Genomic DNA, 14,282 nt, shown 5'->3' on the forward strand with positions numbered 1-14,282 from the left:
TTTTCCATTTCCAGGAGTGTACATTCTGTGATCAGCCTTGGACATCTAACCCTTGCCGCTTAGTTGTGGTTTCAATTTGCCTTTAAACCACCGTGCACAGTGGTCACGACAGCAGCGTATGAACAGCGAATTAGCTTCATTACAGCGTAGATATACTGAGAAGTAGCATATAGTATACCAAATTCGTGAGAAGGCACCCCCAAAAGGTTGTTGAACTCAGACCACAAACAATTTGTGTTATACGAATTTGAACCTGGAAAACTGTAGCTTACGTTCCTGAGTAACACTAAAATTTAGTGATATTATGAACGGAAAGAAGCAAGCTATGCGACTTTTCTAAATTTTACATGACCTATATCCGGTAACATTCACATTGCGAACGAATATTTGGTTAGACACTGAAGCAGTTCTTCTGTATGCAACTTTTCACTAAGTTTACTGTCAGGTCCGACAACGTAACACTGTGAACCTCTTTTACATTCGAAGCGGAAAGCCTTGTAGGTTTAGTATTACACAGATGAAATTCGGGTATTTTGGGACATCATTTAGTTTATGTAGTAAAAGTGATTCGATTTACATTCAGCTGTTTGCGTAAGTCAAAAATCTGATTTTCTTTCTCAGCATCCGCACAGTCAAGATGGGTTTTATGGAATATGAAGTATTCCGTACTGACAATATAATGTCACTTTTACGAATATGCACATTGCGCCAGAGACGCTATGTTTGAAACAATTCGAAGTATATACGTATACCTGAATGCAATACAAGTGGCCCATGGGATTCTCATCTCCACTCGATGGTCATACATTAAATCAGTAATGTTCAAGACCTAATGTTATGGACACTTTTGATTGATATCTTTTCTTTTGCTACACTTCTGAATACTTTGAACATAGCTGCTACAGTTCAGTGACCGTGTCGGAACTATATTGTAACAAATAAGATCTCGGTCACAAATATTAAGTCAAAATTGACCTGGTTTCAACGCTACTATGAGCGTCGTCTTCAGAATTAGACTAACTGTACTAAAACATTACGTATATAGCACATTAATAAAATTAAATTTGTACTGACTCGAAAAGATGCAGTACTTACAAGTCACACATTAAAAATGATCTAAGCCGGAAGGGCGACGTCATGGACACTTGTGAGATGGCGAGCCGCTAAGGGCTGCTCGTACTGTGAACAAGTGGTGGCCGACCGGTTCTAGGCGCTACAGTCTGGAACCGCGCGACCGCTACGGTCGTAGGTTCGAATCCTGCCTCCGGCATGGGTGTGTGTGATGTCCTTAGGTTAGTTACGTTTAAGTAGTTCTAAGTTCTAGGGGACTGCTGACCTCAGAAGTTAAGTCCAATAGTGCTCAGAGCCATTTGCCATTTATCCAGTACCTCAGTCCTGATACATGAAATATTTAAACAATTTTTTGCAAAGATCGATTACGGACCGTTCACTTAGTGAACTATTTGGGATTTATGGTGCTGCGTGCGCTGGTATCCTATCTGGTGGTAGCTAACATTCCTTCATTAATAATTATTACAGTAGATTTCCATTAGTCAGACATCCAACAGTCAGAATCCCCTCATGGTCCGGCACCATCCCGGGTTCGGTACCACTCGGAAAAACTCATTACGTGTCTGGTACTGTTGGACACAATCGGCATTTTTCGTAATTATTCGGAAGCATTCGGAACTATCTCAGCTGATCTCTGGTGTCACCACAGGGAGATTCAGTCCATTGGTTTGATTGTGAGCAGTTTTTGCCATTTTTGCTTGTGAACTAGTACCCGTATTACAGTAGTAAACGTAAAGATTAATGTGACCTGTGAAAGTTTTATTAAGATTTAAGAAGTGACAGTGTTCGCAAAACCAAAATCTTCTTCTGTTCTAAATCAGGAGAGAGACGTAAATACGTAACTGTGATTATCAACCAGGAACTGTAAATCATCAAACTGCTGCAGAAAAGTGAGAATACAAATATTCTGATAACTGAATTTACTACTGGCTAGTCAACCATACACGACACAAAAAGAAACAAAAAGATGAAGTAATGAAAATTAGCTTCCCTGTCGGTAACAACTGAAAAATTGGCTTCCAAACAATCATAAAAAACCAAAACGGAAACAATGAAGCCTGTAACTGGGTCAATGGTTATCGAAAAGTAAAGAAATTTGGACAAGAGTTAAGTGCTGCCAAAAGTGAACGCAATTTTTCTGATGGTTGGCTCAGAAACTTTACGTTTCGCCAGAAAACTACAGCGTAACGACTGATCAGATTTACAATACCGATGGAACAGGAGTACTATGGCGATGTTTACCATCATCTGCTCTAGCTGGGGGAAGGTGAAAAAGCGGCTGAAGGGTTTAGAAGAAACTAAGACAGCTGACAGTTCTGCTGATAATGGGTCTGGAAGCTATAGAATAACTCCTTTTATTATTGGTAAATCTGGAGAACCTCAGGCGTTTATGAATGTTATGAACTGGCCTATTCATTGTAACGCACAGTCAAACTGAATGATCGCCAGCCTGTTCTAATACTGTTTTTTGGCGTTTATTTATGTATTTATTTATTTATTTATTTACTGTTCCGTGGGACCAAATTAAGGAGAAGTCTCCATGGTCATGGAACGAGTCACTACATGGAATTATAACACGATATTAGAAACAGATAAAATGAAATATAAAAAAAACATATTCAGATGACAAGTCGTAAGTTTAAATAAGGAAAATCAGCAATGTAACACTGGAATTTGCTTAATTTTTTAGCTCTACCAGGAGCTCCTCGACAGAATAGAAGGAGTGAGCCATGAGGAAACTCTTCAGTTTAGACTTAAAAGAGTTTGGGCTACTGCTAAGATTTTTGAGTTCTTGTGGTAGCATATTGAAAATGGATGCAGCACAATACTGCACTCCATTCTGCACAAGATTCAAGGAAGTGCATTCCACATGCAGATTGGATTTCTGCCCAGTATTAACTGAGTGAAAGCTGCTAACTCTTGGGAATAGGCTAATATTGATAACAACAAACGACATTAAAGAAAATATATACTGTGAGGGAAATGTCAGAATTCCCAGACTATTGAATAGGAGTCGACAAGAGGTTTTCGAACGTACACCACATATAGCTCGAACAGCCCGTTTTTGAGCCAAAAATACCCTTTTTGAATCAGAAGAATTACCCCAAAAAATAATACCATACTACATAAGCGTATGAAAATATGCTAAATAGACTACTTTTCGTGTTGAAGTGACACTTATTTCAGATTCTGTTCTAATGGTAAATAAAGCAGCATTTAATTTCTGAACAAGATCCTGGACATGGGCTTACCACAACAGCTTACTATCTATCCGACGCCTAGGAACTTGAACTGTTCCGTCTCGCTTATAATATGCCCATTCTGTCCGATCAAAATATCGGTTCTTGTTGAATTGTGAGTTGTTGTTGTTGTGGTTTTCAGTCCTGAGACTGGTTTGATGCAGCTCTCCATGCTACTGTATCCTGTGCAAGCTTCTTCATCTCCCATTACCTACTGCAACATACGTCCTTCTGAATCTGCTTACTGTATTCATCTCTTGGTCTCCCTCTACGATTTTTACCCTCCACGGTGCCCTCCAATACTAAATTGGTGATCCTTTGATGCCTCAGAACATGTCCTACCAACCGATCACTTCTTCTGGTCAAGTTGTGCCAAATCTTCCCTTCTCCCCAATCCTATTCAATACTTCCTCATTAGTTATGTGATCTACCCATTTAATCTTCAGCATTCCTCTGTAACACCACATTTCGAAAGCTTCTATTCTCTTCTTGTCCAAACTATTTATCGTCCATGTTTCACTTCCATACATGGCCACACTCCACACAAACACTTTCAGAAATGACTTCCTGACACTTAAATCAATACTCGATGTTAACAAATTTCTCTTTTTCAGAAACGCTTTCCTTGCCATTGCCAGTCTACATTTTATATCCTCTCTACTTCGATCATCATCAGTTATTTTGCTCCCCAAATAGCATAACTCCTTTACTACTTTAAGTGTCTCATTTCCTAATCTAATTCCTTCTGCATCACCCGACTTAATTCGACTACATTCCATTAATCTCGTTTTGCTTTTGTTGATGTTCATTTTATATCCTCCTTTCAAGACACTATCCATTCCGTTCAACTGTTCTTCCAAGTCCTTTGCTGTCTCTGACAGAATTACGATGTCTCGGCGAACCTCAAAGTTTTTATTTCTTCTCCATGGATTTTAATACCTACTCCGAATTTTTCTTTTGTTTCCTTTACTGCTTGCTCAATATACAGATTGAATAACATCGGGGAGAGACTACAACCCTGTCTCACTCCTTTCCCAACCACTGCTTCTCTTTCATGCCCCTCGACTCTTATAAATGCCATCTGGTTTCTGTACAAATTGTAAATAGCATTTCGCTCCCTGTATTTTACCCCTGCCACCTTTAGAATTTGAAAGAGAGTATTCCAGTCAACATTGTCAAAAGCTTTCTCTAAGTCTACAAATGCTAGAAACGTAGGTTTGCCTTTCCTTAATCTTTCTTCTGAGATAAGTCGTAGGGTCAGTATTGCCTCACATGTTCCAACATTTCTACGGAAGCCAAACTGATTTTCCCCGAGGTCGGCTTCTACTAGTTTTTCCATTCTTCTGTAAAGAATTGGTGTTAGTATTTTGCAGCTGTGACTTATTAAACTGATAGTTCGGTAATTTTCACATCTGTCAACACCTGCTTTCTTTGGGATTGGAATTATTATATTCTTCTTGAAGTTTGAGGGTATTTCGCCTGTCTCATACATCTTGCTCACCAGATGGTAGAGTTTTGTCAGGACTGGCTATCCCGAAACCGTCAGTAGTTCCAATGGAATGTTGTCTACTCCAGGGGCCTTGTTTCGACTCAGGTCTTTCAGTGCTCTGTCAAACTCTTCACGCAGTATCGTATCTCCCATTTCATCTTCATCTACATCCTCTTCCAATTCCATAATATTGTCCTCAAGTACATCGCCCTTGTATAGACCATCTGTATACTCCTTCCAACTTTCTGCTTTCTCTTCTTTGCTTAGAACTGGGTTTCCATCTGAGCTCTTGATGTTCATACAAGTGGTTCTCTTATCTCCAAAGTCTCTTTAGTTTTCCTGTAGGCAGTATCTATCTTACCCCTAGTGAGAGAAGCCTCTACATCCTTACATTTGTCCTCTAGCCATCCCTGCTTAGCCATTTTGCACTTCCTGTCGATCTCATTTTTGAGACGCTTGTATTCCTTTGTGCCTGCTTCATTTACTGCATTTTTATATTTTCTCCTTTCATCAATTAAATTCAATATTTCTTCTGTCACCCAAGGATTTCTACTAGCCCTCATCTTTTTACCTACTTGATCCTCGGCTGCCTTCACTACTTCATCCCTCAAAGCTATCCATTCTTCTTCTACTGTATCTCTTTCCCCCATTCCTGTCAATTGTTCCCTTATGCTCTCCCTAAAACTCTGTACAACCTCTGGTTCTTTCAGTTTATCCAGGTCTCATCTCCTTAAATTCCCACCTTTTTGCAGTTTCTTCAGTTTTAATCTACAATTGTGAGTTAGAAACTGTAAAAACTGAGTCTTACTGTGATTTAGCATCAAATTATTTTCCACAAGCCACGAACTTATTTCATGAACTACATTATTTGATACTGTTTCAATATTACACACAAGATCCTTCACTACCAGACTGGTGTCATCAGCAAACAGAAATATTTTTGTATCACCTGTAATACTAGAAGGCATATCAATTATATAAATAAGAAGCAGCAGTGGGCCCAGCACCGACCCTTGGGGAACGCCCCACTCAACAGAGCCCCATTGGGACTGAACATCACTACCACTCTCAATATTGCGGAGAATTACCTTCTGCTTTCTGTTCTTAAAGTAAGAGGCGAACCAATTGTAAGCTACTCCCCTTACTCCATAATGGTCCAACTTCTGCAGTAATATTTTGTGGTCAACACAGGCAAAAGCCTTCGTTAAATGAAAGAAAACACCTAGCGTTCGCAATCTCTTATTTAATCCATCCAAAACCTCACAGAGAAAAGAGAATATAGCATTTTCAGTTGTTAAACCATTTCTAATACAAAACTGAACATTTGACAGCAAATTATGTGAATTTAAGTGCTCCAGTAACCTTGTATATACAACCTTCTCGATAAATTTAGCTAACACCGATGGCATAGAAATAGGTCTATACTTGTCAATGTTATCCCTGTCTCCCTTTTTATAAAGTGGCTTCACTACCGAGTACTTTATTCGGTCAGGAATCCGACCACTCCTAAAGGAAAAGTTACAGATATGGCTAAGTACTGGGCTAACATACATACAACAATACTTCAGTATTCTGCTAGATACCCCGTCATATCCATGAGAGTTCTTGGTCTTTAGTGATTTAATTATTAACTCAATCTTCCTTTTGTTAGTATCATGGCGGAGCATTTCAGGTAACAGTCTCGGAACACTTTTTTCTAAGAGCGCTATATGATTCCCTGTTGGGACTAGGTTTCCATTTAGTTCACCTGCTATATTCACAAAGTGATTATTAAGTACTGTACATATGTGCGACTTATCAGTAACACGGACATTCCCACTACGCACTGATTTTATATCCTCGACCTGTCTCTGCAGACCAGCCACTTCCTTTACGACTGACCATATGGTTTTAATTTTATCCTGAGACTTAGCTATTCAATCTGCATACCACATACTTTTTGCCTTCCTAATAACAGTTTTAAGCACCTTAAAATACTGTTTGTAATGGGCTGCTGCATTTAGATTCTGACTATTTCTAACGTTTTTATATAATTGCCACTTTGTTCTACAAGATATTCTTATCCCTCTAGTCAGCCACCCAGGCTGCCTGTTTGTGCTAGTACCCTGCTGTTTTGAACGTTTTAACGGACAGCAACTTTCAAAGAGCACGAGAAAAGTCTTGAGAAAAGCATTATATTTATCGTCTACTGTATCAGCGCTATAAACATCTTGCCACTCTTGTTCCTTGATAAGGTTTACAAATGTCTCTACAGCAACTGGATCAGCTTTCCTAAACAGCTGATGACTATATTTAACACGTGTTGCAGCACAAAAATCTTTTAGAGTTAAAATTTGTGCATCATGATGTGAAAGGCCATTCACCTTTTTGCTAACAGAGTGCCCTTCTAGTAATGAGGAATGAACAAAAATGTTGTCCATGGTTGTTCTACTGTTCCCTTGCACTCTCGTTGGAAAGAATACGGTTTGCATAAGATTATAAGAATTAAGGAGGTCTGCCAGCATCCTCTTCCTTGCACAATCAGTTATACAATTAATATTGAAGTCACCACATGTAACTAACTTTTTGTATTTCCTATCAAGTGAACCAAGAACCTCCTCTAGCTTTAGCAAAAATGTTGTGAAATCGGAATCTGCGGATCTATAAAAATCAACAGAAGTTTAGCTCCATTAAATTTAACCACACCTGCACAACATTCAAACACCTTTTCAGTGCAGTACTTTGAAACATCAATAGACTCAAATGGGATGCCGTTTTTCAGATACATGGCTACTCCCCCACACCACAAAGAGCTCCTCGAAAAGCTGCCAGCCAACCTGTATCCTGGTAAAGGAAGCCTCTGAATTATCTCCTTATTTAAGAAGTGTTCAGATATACCAATAATTTCAGAGTCAACATCTGTAAGCAATTCACTAACTTCATCTCTAATACCTTGTATATTTTGATGAAATATACTAATTCCCTCATTACTCGGATACCTAAGCTTTGTCAAAAGTGGGTCCTTTGTTAGAGAGACTTCCCTTAAGCAGGAATACCTATAAGCTGACTTCAATCTAAAAAAGGTGCAGCTCTATCTCCCATTACTGCAGAAATTTTGCCATGAGTAATCCCACCAACCCCACCTATGCTTTCACCTATAAGCTTTGCTAACCTCCCCTTCCCATACCTGCTGAGGTGCAGGCCATGTCTAGTGAAACCCATCCTGCTGATAGACTCCACCGACACCACTGAAATGTGCCCCTTGCTTTCTGTCATCAGCGCACCCCCAAGTCTCATGTTATTACACCCGACGGCGTAAGATGAGGCGGATCGTGACGCTGAAACAGTTCCACGAAATGCACATTCTTGTTGCCAGTGTGAGTGGCTATCTTTTCCAGGTCACCATCTATGTCATACTCCCCACCCCTATCAATACTGTTACCAGCCCCACCCACAATCACTACCTGATCCTCTTTAGTAAAATCCCTACATAAGCCCCCCTATGTTAACAGTCACCTGAGCCAATCCTGCATTAGGCTTCACAATGCTGGTGACCTGGTACTCACTCCCCAGCACTTCCTGCAACTGCTGGCCTACACCTCTGCCATGAGAACTACCTAACAGCAGAACCTTCTTCTTCCTCTTCGACTTGGCAACTGCTCTAGCCGCCGTAGCTACTGAGGTCTGTTGCATACTTCCTACATCTCCAGCTACTAGACATTCCTCTCCACTGGACTCTGACAGTTGGTCATATCTATTGTAAACATCAATAGTAAAACTGTCTGAAAATCTTCTTCTCCTAGCAGATCTCTTGCCGACAGCCAGCTCCCATTCCCCAACCCTCTTCTCCCTCCTCATCCTATCTAGCTCCTCCTGTGCGATTTTCAACTGCACCTGAAGGGCACAGATCTTACGCTCCTGCTCCTCTATTTACTTACTCTTGCTACATAACCTGCAGTTCCAGGAGAGGATCTCACCAGAATGCCCTCTGGCTTCCCCACTGTATTCCCCCCACTGAAAATACTTCGAACAAGTCTCACACCGCAATCCACTACTCACGAACCTACGGCAAAGCCCACACTTCTCACTCATGGTAAAATTTAACTTTTTCTAAGTTCCGCTACTACAATAAGAATATGTTAAAAAACTGACTACAATAATCACAAAAGTACTCTACAAGGGAAGTAACTACTATTATTAACAGTATTAATAAACAACAAATATGAATATAACAAAAGACAATACAGAAAGAGAATCAAACGTCTAATTACACAGTACGGAAGCTGAAAACAGTTCCCAAAAGGTTCTTCTGAAAACACTTATATAGTAAATATTATCACAAAAACCGTTAAAATATATATCTGAAAACTAAAAATATATAAAAAAAACTTAGAGAGCGATCTCACATACAGTCACTCGCTTATGACGTCACACCAAAGAGCCACAAGCCAAAGAAAGCTTCAAAAACCTTTATTTTTCAGAAGATTGCAAAGCCATTCTTGTTTTGGACAACTGTAAAGAACATCCGACAGTGGGTGAGATAGTTTCTAGAAACATATTTGCTACACTTCTTCCACCGAACGTTACGTCAGTGATTTGACTAATTTCAAGGGGTAATCCTCACTCTTAAATGTTTTTACAACAGTTCTTGGCTCAAGGTCTGTTTAACACCAACTGTGTTCTAACTGACATTATAAAAAGGTTTAATGTACAAGATGCCATCTATGCTATCGCACTGTCTTGGATTCCAGTACAAAAAGTTACTTTACAGCGATGCTGGAGAAAACTTTGACCAACTACATATACTGCATTTGACTGTTGAGGAGGAGGAACGTCCCGAATCAGTGTCAGAAGGTGTACATGTTGTAAGAAGTGTAACCTACGTAAGAATCTGGAAGAGAATGATTCAGAAGAGCAAAGGGAAGGAAAGGAAAAAGTTCGCTGGGAGAAGCCGCAGGGTTTCCAAATAATTTCATCACTTTTGCTGCGAGTAATGCTAATTATGACGACTCTGAACTTACTATTTTCCGTATCATCAGGAATAACGTTTATGCCAAGTGACAACGATCTCGAAAGCAAAAACATAAACGAGATTTTTTTAAGTCAGAGTAAAATACTGTACAGTACATGAATGTAAACTTCTTGTGTTGAATAAAAATGTGGTAATGGTCTAATTTTGTGCTAAAGTTATCAAGCTAATGATTCTGTTAATCACCATTTTGCTGCAAAACACGGTGCTACAGCAGTTTTCCCTGTATTTTTGAGCCTATACCAATAGTAAGAGGTACCGCTCGATAGTCCGGCATTTTCGTTCATCCGGCACTGGGGCGGCCCCGAACATGCTGGAGCATCGCATTTCTATTTATTTCATTTAGCAACACTAGAACTTGCACTTACATATCGAGCCCGATTCACAGATTAACTTTAACATTAACGCCATTTCAATAAATAGTAAACATTAATAAGAGTTTTCTTCCATTAGACAGGATGAATAAAGTATTCTACTATGTACACTCCTGGAAATGGAAAAAAGAACACATTGACACCGGTGTGTCAGACCCACCATACTTGCTCCGGACACTGCGAGAGGGCTGTACAAGCAATGATCACACGCACGGCACAGCGGACACACCAGGAACCGCGGTGTTGGCCGTCGAATGGCGCTAGCTGCGCAGCATTTGTGCACCGCCGCCGTCAGTGTCAGCCAGTTTGCCGTGGCATACGGAGCTCAATCGCAGTCTTTAACACTGGTAGCATGCCGCGACAGCGTGGACGTGAACCGTATGTGCAGTTGACGGACTTTGAGCGAGGGCGTATAGTGGGCATGCGGGAGGCCGGGTGGACTTACCGCCGAATTGCTCAACACGTGGGGCGTGAGGTCTCCACAGTACATCGATGTTGTCGCCAGTGGTCGGCGGAAGGTGCACGTGCCCGTCGACCTGGGACCGGACCGCAGGGACGCACGGATGCACGCCAAGACCGTAGGATCCTACGCAGTGCCGTAGGGGACCGCACCGCCACTTCCAAGCAAATTAGGGACACTGTTGCTCCTGGGGTATCGGCGAGGACCATTCGCAACCGTCTCCATGAAGCTGGGCTACGGTCCCGCACACCGTTAGGCTGTCTTCCGCTCACGCCCCAACATCGTACAGCCCGCCTCCAGTGGAGTCGTGACAGGCGTGAATGGAGGGACGAATGGAGACGTGTCGTCTTCAGCGATGAGAGTCGCTTCTGCCTTGGTGCCAATGATGGTCGTATGCGTGTTTGGCGCCGTGCAGGTGAGCGCCACAATCAGGACTGCATACGACCGAGGCACACAGGGCCAACACCCGGCATCGTGGTGTGGGGAGCAATCTCCTACACTGGCCGTACACCTCTGGTGACCGTCGAGGGGACACTGAATAGTGCACGGTACATCCAAACCGTCATCGAACCCATCGTTCTACCATTCCTAGACCGGCAAGGGAACTTGCTGTTCCAACAGGACAATGCACGTCCGCATGTATCCCGTGCCACCCAACGTGCTCTAGATGGTGTAAGTCAACTACCCTGGCCAGCAAGATCTCCGGATCTGTCCCCCCTTGAGCATGTTTGGGACTGGATGAAGCGTCGTCTGACGCGGTCTGCACGTCCAGCACGAACGCTGGTCCAACTGAGGCGCTAGGTGGAAATGGCATGGCAAGCCGTTCCTCAGGACTACATCCAGCATCTCTACGATCGTCTCCATGGGAGAATAGCAGCCTGCATTGCTGCGAAAGGTGGATATACACTGTACTAGTGCCGACATTGTGCATGCTCTGTTGCCTGTGTGTATGTGCCTGTGGTTCTGTCAGTGTGATCATGTGATGTATCTGACCCCAGGAATGTGTCAATAAAGTTTCCCCTTCCTGGGACAATGAATTCACGGTGTTCTTATTTCACTTTCCAGGAGTGTATATTCTATTCATGGAAAGAGTAGGCAAGCTACCCCCAATGTATCATCTTGGACTTTTCAACGAAATAACAGAAACAGTGTGGCTAAAACAAAGAAAGAAATACAATCGAACACTTGCTCATTACTAAACAAATTTCATTGTTTCAATCGGTAGTGTATATTTTCAATATCTGGTGCATATTTTTGAAAAATTACCTCCAAAAGCTTTGGCAGACTACAAGAACAATTTTTTTACACCGTAAGCTACACGATGTCTGGAGACGAACTGGACTCACTACAGAGCTTCACGGGTACATTTAGAAGTAGATGAAGCGTCTCGAACTTAGGATACCAACTCGACCAATAAGAAATCACCGTATTCCATAGTGCCAGACTACTTTATGACACTTTTAAAGTATTTCGGAAGGAACTTGTTCCTGCGTAAAATCAAGTTCCGTCACGTCGTCATGGAATGTTACACCAGAGAACGCTGAGGGGCGACGTCAGACAAAAGAACGCTGACTAGGACGACACCACGACAGCGGCGGCACCTACACGAAGAGAATGTATGCGGCGCTCCAGCTAGCCTCGGCTGCATTAGAAGACCCGCACTGGAAGACGCACTAGAAGAACCGCACTATAAGACGAGCCGTGACTGATGAATTACTGTATTATTTACTTGCATGGAAATTGTATTTTTCGAAGGACATTGATTATTTGCATTATTGTCAATTACTTTCGACCCCTCACTGTAAATCAGCCAACCTAAGTACTGTCAATGTAATTTTCTGTAATAAACTCCATTAAAAACATTTGATTGAACTGTTGTTTAGCTGTCCGAGAAAGCAGCTTCCCAGGCACCCCATCTTAGACGAGTGGGCAGGATCCCTCAGAACCATTATTTAAAAAAAAAAATTAACAGCTCTTTCTAGCATTGCAATTGATTCACTATTAAGGGGTGTCGTGAATGATTTGTAATTCGCAGAACATCTAGTTTCTTACCCCAACAAGCTAGGACTACGTTACAGGAAGGGGTCGGGGGCACTGCTGGCACTGCTCCGGTCCTCGGTGGAGCCGCACGAGATGAATGGACGGCACCTGGTACAGTACCATGATACCATAGTGGTAGTCAGATAGCCTGGAGCACGTCACTAGGCGACACGGATGTAGTTTCGTTTGTGGGGCGCTCAACTGCGCTGTCATCAGCGCCTGTACAAAGTCCCAATTTTTGCACAGTCCCAATTTTTGCACAGTCCCAATTTCTGCACAGTCCCAATTTCTGCACAGTCCCAATTTTTACACAGTCCCAATTTTTACACAGTCCCAATTTTTGCACAGTCCCAAATTTTGCACAGTCCCAAATTTTGCACAGTCCCAATTTTTGCACAGTTCCAATTTTTGCACAGTCCCAATTTCTGCACAGTCCCAATTTCTGCACAGTCCCAATTTTTGCACATTCCCAATTTTTGCACATTCCCAATTTTTACACAGTCCCAATTTTTACACAGTCCCATTTTTTACACAGTCCCAATTTTTACACAGTCCCAATTTTTACACAGTCACAATTTTTACACTGTCCCAATTTTTACACAGTCCCAATTTTTACACAGTCCCAATTTTTCCACAGTCCCAATTTTTCCACAGTACCAATTTTTAAACAGTCCCAATTTTTACACAGTCCCAATTTTTACACAGTCCCAATTTTTACACAGTCCCAATTTTTACACAGTCCCAATTTTTACACAGTCCCAATTTTTACACAGTCCCAATTTTTACACAGTCCAATCTAGCAACTGTCACGATTGATGATGATAATGATAGTTAAATGATGAGGCCAACACAAACACCCAGTCCGCGGGCAGAGAAAATCGCCAACCCAGCTAGAAATCGAACCTGGGACCCCATGATCCAGATGCAGCAACGCTAGCCACTAGACCACGAGCTGCGGACGGGGAACACGGAAAGCTGGAGTCAGCGGCCGGGGTTGATTTCTCGGGCTGCACTTGGACCGCAGAATGGAATTGTTTTCGCGGGTCCGAGAGTATCTCGTGTGTTTGAATGAGCCGTTATTTTAATGCTGTCTTCGTACTGCTTTTGTGGAGTAGTTCCTTCTGCCTTTCGATGTTTTAAAAGTCGGATTTTGCAGACGCAGTGCTGTCTGTCACTTCGCCCTCGCCTGAATTATTCCATCGCTGTACTGGTTATCAGATGTTAGGTGGATTTGGTAAGAGGGTTGGTCGGCGTTTAAACTGTCCCTAGTTTGAGTTGCCATCGTGTTACGTGACCATAACGCTTTGCTGCCTGTCTCACCGCTTACGCCAGGGCCGGCCAGAAATTTTGCACGCGTGCGGTGATCCTGCACGTGTGCAACTTCGGGGTCACAGCGTGCACGCCGCAGCCGTCAGCGTTCATGTAGTGCATGTTTCTACCCACAGATGTCGCTTTATCCACTTGCTGGGATACTCTATACCGGCGCATTCTAGTGCTCTTTCCACAGCTTTCAAGCCAACCATGGGAAGGTATTTCGCGTATTAAACGTTTGAAATACTGTCTCAATCTACTCATTGTGACGTCTACTTTTATGTTAACA

This window comes from Schistocerca gregaria, chromosome 4 (genome assembly GCF_023897955.1).
Source record: "Schistocerca gregaria isolate iqSchGreg1 chromosome 4, iqSchGreg1.2, whole genome shotgun sequence".
Lineage (NCBI taxonomy): Eukaryota > Metazoa > Arthropoda > Insecta > Orthoptera > Acrididae > Schistocerca > Schistocerca gregaria.